The sequence below is a fragment of the Polistes canadensis genome, unplaced genomic scaffold (assembly GCF_001313835.1).
Source record: "Polistes canadensis isolate GaletaPanama2010 unplaced genomic scaffold, ASM131383v1 scaffold_182, whole genome shotgun sequence".
Classification (NCBI taxonomy): domain Eukaryota; kingdom Metazoa; phylum Arthropoda; class Insecta; order Hymenoptera; family Vespidae; genus Polistes; species Polistes canadensis.
In genome coordinates, this window is record NW_014569729.1 from 23,652 (window position 1) to 30,395 (window position 6,744).

The 6,744-nt window shown below is 24.3% G+C and overlaps 1 protein-coding gene across 3 annotated transcripts in view; it reads right to left on the reverse strand.

Moving 5' to 3' along the window:
• Nucleotides 1-6,744, reverse strand: part of LOC106789428 (potassium voltage-gated channel subfamily KQT member 1-like) — a 25,526-nt gene that overhangs the window by 9,072 nt on the left and 9,710 nt on the right. The gene's annotated exons all lie outside the window — the stretch shown is intronic.

Genomic DNA, 6,744 nt, shown 5'->3' on the forward strand with positions numbered 1-6,744 from the left:
ATATATATATATTTAATATTGTAAATTTGTATGGACAGTGTATTAATGAACATGTAGGACAAAGTGATTCAATTGAATTCATAAAAATAATCAATGTATTCTTCATAGTCAAATCAATTATTTATGCATCTTTATCAGATATTCTAAAATGAAATTTCTATACGGTTAGGAAACCCTAATCTTACACGTACATTATCCAATATACAATATTGTCAATTTGTATGCACATTTTTATGAATAAACCTGTGTTCAAAGTGATTTTAATTTTAACTCATAAAAATAATCATAGTATTTGTTAGAAATATCGATTAATTATTATATCACACATCCTAATTGGAATTTTTATAAAGTAAGGAATTTATGCAAACACACACACACACACAGGAGACAAATGTTTATAAGTTGGATAAATCGATTGAGAAAAACGTGTGTCGCGGTTAGTGGGTCTAGTTCGATAGAATTGAACACTGGTTAGAACTACAATGGAAGAAACTAGCCTCGATCATATGTCCTCGTCTATATTCTATGCACTACTATACTTTTTCTTTATATTATCGTGACACCTGGTATATTTCTTTCTTTTTACTTTTCTTTTTCTTTTCTTTCTCATTTTACCAATGTTCAAGTATAGTTTCCGTTGTTATCGATCGAGCTACACAATTTTCTAGTAACTCGATGAACCCATAAAACCCCGTGGTTTGCACGTGTTCCCCACCACACAAGAGGAAAATTTAATTATTATAAATTATATATAATAGAGTCATATAACTTGATTAATTATATTCTCCTATGAGTTATCACGATCAAAAAATATCATAATAATATGATGAAATATTACTGCAACAATTATATTTATTTATAATTAATATTACGTTCAGATATTGAATACAATTAGTTAAACAATTGTTGATATTTTATTGATAGATAATATTATAACGTACGATTAATTTAAAATTTTGACTATTTTTATTATTATTATTACTCTTTTTTTTATATATTTAGATATATTAAAATATATATATAAATTTCTGCAACGTTAAATTAAAGATTTGTAATTAATAAATAAATACGATATATTATCAAATAATTATATTTAACGTGATACGATATTCCAACGTTTGAAATTCATTTTTACATTTATACAATCATGTTCATGCATTAAATTAACATTAAAAGAATATAAACATTTCTTCACAAATATTATTTATATCAAATACAAAAGAAATATATTCAAACGTTGATATTATTTACGAATGAATCCGTATAAACGTAATATCAATGCATCATTATACATGTATAAAATGATCGAATACTTTACTTGATATTCTATATCACGAAATATATATTTATTTTATACGATAGCTCAGGACGATGAAAATGTTAGTTTCACGGATGAAGTTTCGTGTAATTCGAAATGTCAAAAGTATTTCTATGTCGTATCATTCCCAAAGCTCGTTTTGTTAAGAGGAAATTCATATATATATATATATATGGTTAAGCCTGATAGCGTATACGATTTTATACCGGATGCGTAAATTTTATAACATCTGCATTGCAGTCGTTTTTAGAGAGAGATAAAATAAAAAAAAAAGGATGAAATAAAATATTTCTAGTCGTAAAGTTGGACCATTTCGTAGTCTCTCTTCTCTTTGTCTAATTCACTATATTTTTCTCTTATTCCATCAAATACTAGAATATATCCCTAGACTACTATAAATCAACGTACACTTTATCAGAAAATTTTCTAAGATTTCTGAGATAATTTATTGTTTTAAACATAAAACAATTCTCTCAATAATTTTTATTAATAGAAATTTTTTTAAAAAATATATCTAAATATTTTATTCATTAATAATAATGATTCTCGAATATATTTAAAACGTTCTCAAACAAAGATACACAATTCTACTGTAAAATATAAATAAAAGAAATATATTATTTATCTATTTATATAAAACAATTGTACAGATATTAAATATATTAAACGTTATTAATACTTGGTATTAATCATAAAATTGTTTACATTTTGTAAATGATCGAATTAAATAAATCTCTTCATTCTCAAAATATAATCGAAAAAATAATAAAAAGAATATAGTTAACAAATTCGTTTAAAAAGAAAAAAATCAATAAAACTTAATTAATAACTCGATGAACAACACATCGCAACAACGTAACAGAAAACAATTTATCACGGCTTTTTATGGGAAAGTAACCAAAAAAAAAAAACATTTCTCCCTTCGAAGTTCTCTCGTTCAAACTTTTTATAAATTATTCTCGTCTTTTTCTTTAGAAAAAAAAAAAAAAAAAAATAAAATACATACAAATATATTCACACACGCTTACGCGTTTAAATTCGTATTATAATATTAAAAAAGAAAAATTAAAAAAAATCTTATACATTTGATATACAAAAAATTGAACGATTTTGTTTTTTGATTTTACAACTAAATTCTGATTAAAATTAATAATCAAGGAGAAATGAAATGGAAAAGTGTGCATAAAACAAAATAGAAAAAAAAGATTGTTGATTTGTAAATTTATTACTGTGCAACATGCACGTGTTCTACTTATCGCAAGTATACACGTTCCCAAAAACACTTTATAAAAGTGTTCGAAAGGTGGATAGGGGGCGGGGGGGGGGGGAATCGATGCATTTCATAAAGTGGATCAAAACGTTCCTCAGTACTGAAGCTCAATTTATTTCCAAGAAGAATAAGAAAAAGAAAAAAAAAATAGGAAAAGAAAAATGATGAATGTCTGACCTGTCTTAAGAGTAACACCTAAGTTTCTATACGTTTTTAACCCACCTCCTTGTTCCCCCATATATATACACATACATACACATAGAAATATGTATACCTTACGTATATACTCGTAAAAATACAATATATCTATGGTATATATGTATATCTATAAATAGGTATATACATAAATATATATTGAAACAGATAAAAGGTGGCTTTTATTCATTCCTGGCACACCTAAATTGCTGTTATGTTTCGATTTCGTTCAAGGACCATCCCTTATCGTTATCTCACAACGTGATTACATATTCGTTATTTCTTTGAAGAAAAAAAAAAAACAAAGAATAGTAGATTACGTGTTGTAGATAAGAATAACACTCGTATGATATAAATGATATTAAATAATTCTAATATACAGAGTATATACACACACGTATATACATTTAATTATGTTTTTTTTTTTTATGTGATATTATACATTATTGAAAGAATATATTTATATAATCAAAAATAAATGTGTTTTAAAAGTTTGTCTATTTTATTTTTTAAGATTTCCATTTGTTTTTTCTTTCCCCCTATGGAAAATCAAATTTTCATTGGTTTTGTAAATATTAAAGTATATATCATACATATGTATGTATATTGTCTGTAAAAATTGAATCTCTGTTGAATACTTGTATATATTGTAGATAAAATAATAAAATAAGGGTTTGTATAGAAAATATTCATGAAAAAAAGTAACGAACTAAGGAAACCAAAAAAAATAAAAACAAAAAAAGGAGGAAAGAATGGAAAAATGTATTAGTCACGTAGTCTGTGTGTTCTCGTTTAAATACATTCTAACATGTATACACATACACACATAAGTATATATATATATGTATATATGCATGAAACATATGAAAAATAATGAAAGTTAGAATATAAGGGTTACTGTATAACCCAGACACTCATTTCATTGACTCAGCACCACTCGTATGTTTCCATCTTTGCATATAACCATGCATGGATTTTATAGTAACACATTTTTTCGAATAAATAAACAAATGAACTCATTTCTTTATTTTATTTTTAATTTTACGTTTATTTATTAATATATTCTCGACACGATAACGCAGTTGTTATTGTTATTATTATTTGAAAAATTGTACAAAACGTACTCCAATAAATTATTTAATTAATATTAAAAATATGTATATATATAAGAAATACAAATTAAAAAAAAAATTGTATTCCATAGCAATGCAAATGACATGTATTAGAAATTTGTTTTTTCTGTTCTTTGTTATATCATATAAATAAATAAAAAATACACACACACACACACAAAATTGTATAGAAATCGTGTAATAGGATTAGATACAATTGTATTATAAAAATATAAATTGTACAATAGGATTATTTGTGATATAAAAAATATACTGCAAAGTTTTCCTTTTTCGTTTTATTCTTTGGCTTAACAATTTTCAAAATACGTGTTTCAAGGTGAAATCATTAGAAATGTTCATTTTGCTAGAGGCGTTTAATCTCGAACTCTCATGAAAATCCGATGCAATCATGCTTATCAAACCAAGAGGGTAGTAGTAGTAGTAGTAGTAGTAGTAGTAATAGTAGTAGTATAGTAGGTAGGTAGAGTTATTAAATTTGAAAGCTGTATTGCCGGAAAGTAAATGAAGATATCTCAGTGGTAATAGACACGATCTGACATTTAACTAGCGTGCAGAATTATTTCGAAATTCCATCGTTATCACACTTAAGAACAATAGATGATTTTATTTAATATTTTCTATTTCTTTTTATTTTTTTTTTTTTTTTTTTTTTTTTTTTTTTTTTTTATTAATACATTCAAATTCGTGATAATAATAATTTAAAATCTTAAAAAGATTTTTCAAGTACTTGCGAAAAACCTGACCAAAAAAATACTTTAAACAAAAGTTGATCTGTTTTGATTCACCATATATTGCAAAAGTTCGAAAAAAATTTTTTATACTTATATCCAACGGATTTTAATGATTTTTATATTAAATTAAAGTACATTCTTTTGTCTACGCGTAGAATATCATATCTAGTTATAAATTTAGCATGTAAAGTTCTGAAAATGTCAGAGAATGCAATGGTGTAAATTGTGCATCTTTGCAATTTCTTTGAAAAGTTCAGGTAAATATTTTTTATACTAAAAGTGAATAGATTTTAATGAAACTTATATTAAATTAAAGTACACTCTTCTGTCTACGCGTAGAATACCATTTCGAGTAATAAATAAATCTACAAATTAAATTTTTTAATTAATAGATATGTTAACCTTTAATTTTCTCGAAACAAGAAAAAATAGACTTAGACCACTTTCAAAATGAATGGTCCATTTATCATTCATCGTTTGAATCATTTATTAATCGAAATAATAATAATAATAATAATAATAATAATGATATATAACATATAAATTTATTTGAATTAATTATCACAATCGATTGTTGGTGGAACACATTGTTCCACCATAATATAACATCAAAGTTAAAAATATATTACTACATTTATTAGCCAATTAAATTGTCAAGTTATAAATTTGCAATTTAATTATTATTCGTAAACGAGTATAAAAAAAAAAAAACATCAAAAATAAATATATTTAAATAATTATATATATACGAGAATATATATTATTATTATTATTATACGAAATGAATCATAGAAACAAAAAATATATAAGTATATATAGAAGAAGAAAAAATAGAAAGATAAATCAATACTTGGGTGTAAAAAGTATTGGCATTTAGGATGACCACAGATGAATCATGAGAAATGTTTATTTAACAATCGATAAGTTATCGATCTTCTCAAACTTTCTTTTCTTACTTTTCTTTTGTTTCTTTGTTTGTTTTTCTTTATTCCTCCTGGTATATATTTTAAACGTGTGTAAATTTTTTTTCCTTGCCACGTATCAATCCGTTCGAACGATTTACGATGCACATGCAACTATAATACTCTTGCACACTTACATACATAAATATTTATAATAGGATTCATGACCTTTGAAAGAGATTTTTTTTACATTTACGTATATACACTAGCAAAATACATTTCTTTTTACTTTCTTCTTCTTCATTTGTATATATTCTTTCTTTTTCTTTTTCTTTTTCTTTCTAAACCTATGCTAGCCTTGAAATTTTAATTTACCTCCGATTCGAATCTAATCTCTCGTAGAATATTTAATAGATCTTTTTATATGCATAATATGAGTGTGTGTGTGTGTATGTGTAATATCTGTGTGTTTGTATGAAAGTTATATATATCGATAAGAATATTAACATTTAAAATTAAAACACATGGAAAAAAATAGAGGATTGTATAAATATTTAATAAAAAAAAAAAAAACGTATTATTATCTAAACTATAGCAAAATAAGCTATAGCAACAAACTACAATAGATAATGTTGAACGTTTAAATATGTTACAGGTGTAACAGTTAATAGGAAAACATTTCTAGCGTATTATTATGCATGTGTATATAGATATATATGTGTGTGTATGTATACGTATAGAAGGTGTTCTATCTTAATCGGTCAATGTGTCAATTGTCATGAATATGTTACCTGGCATGATATTATTGACAATTTCGATAACAGTTGTATAGATCGATTAATACTCAGCATGACATATGAAAAGCACTGAATATGCGTGTCATCGAAAATACACGAGTAAGTCAAACTGGTCATGGTCAAACTTCATGAACTTCTACTAATACTACTACTACTACTATTAACTAGTTTTATTATTATTATGTTACTTAACTATTATAGAAAAGAAAAAGTATATTATATACAGAATAAATCAATAATAAAAATTATTGAAAATCATTTCTTATTTATTAATTGTATCACAGATAAAATAATATTGTTACTTAGATTGTATTTTTAATGAAACACCCCTTATGATATTTTAATATTTTATTTAAATCACGATTTAATTTTTTTTAATATTATATTGAAATATTATA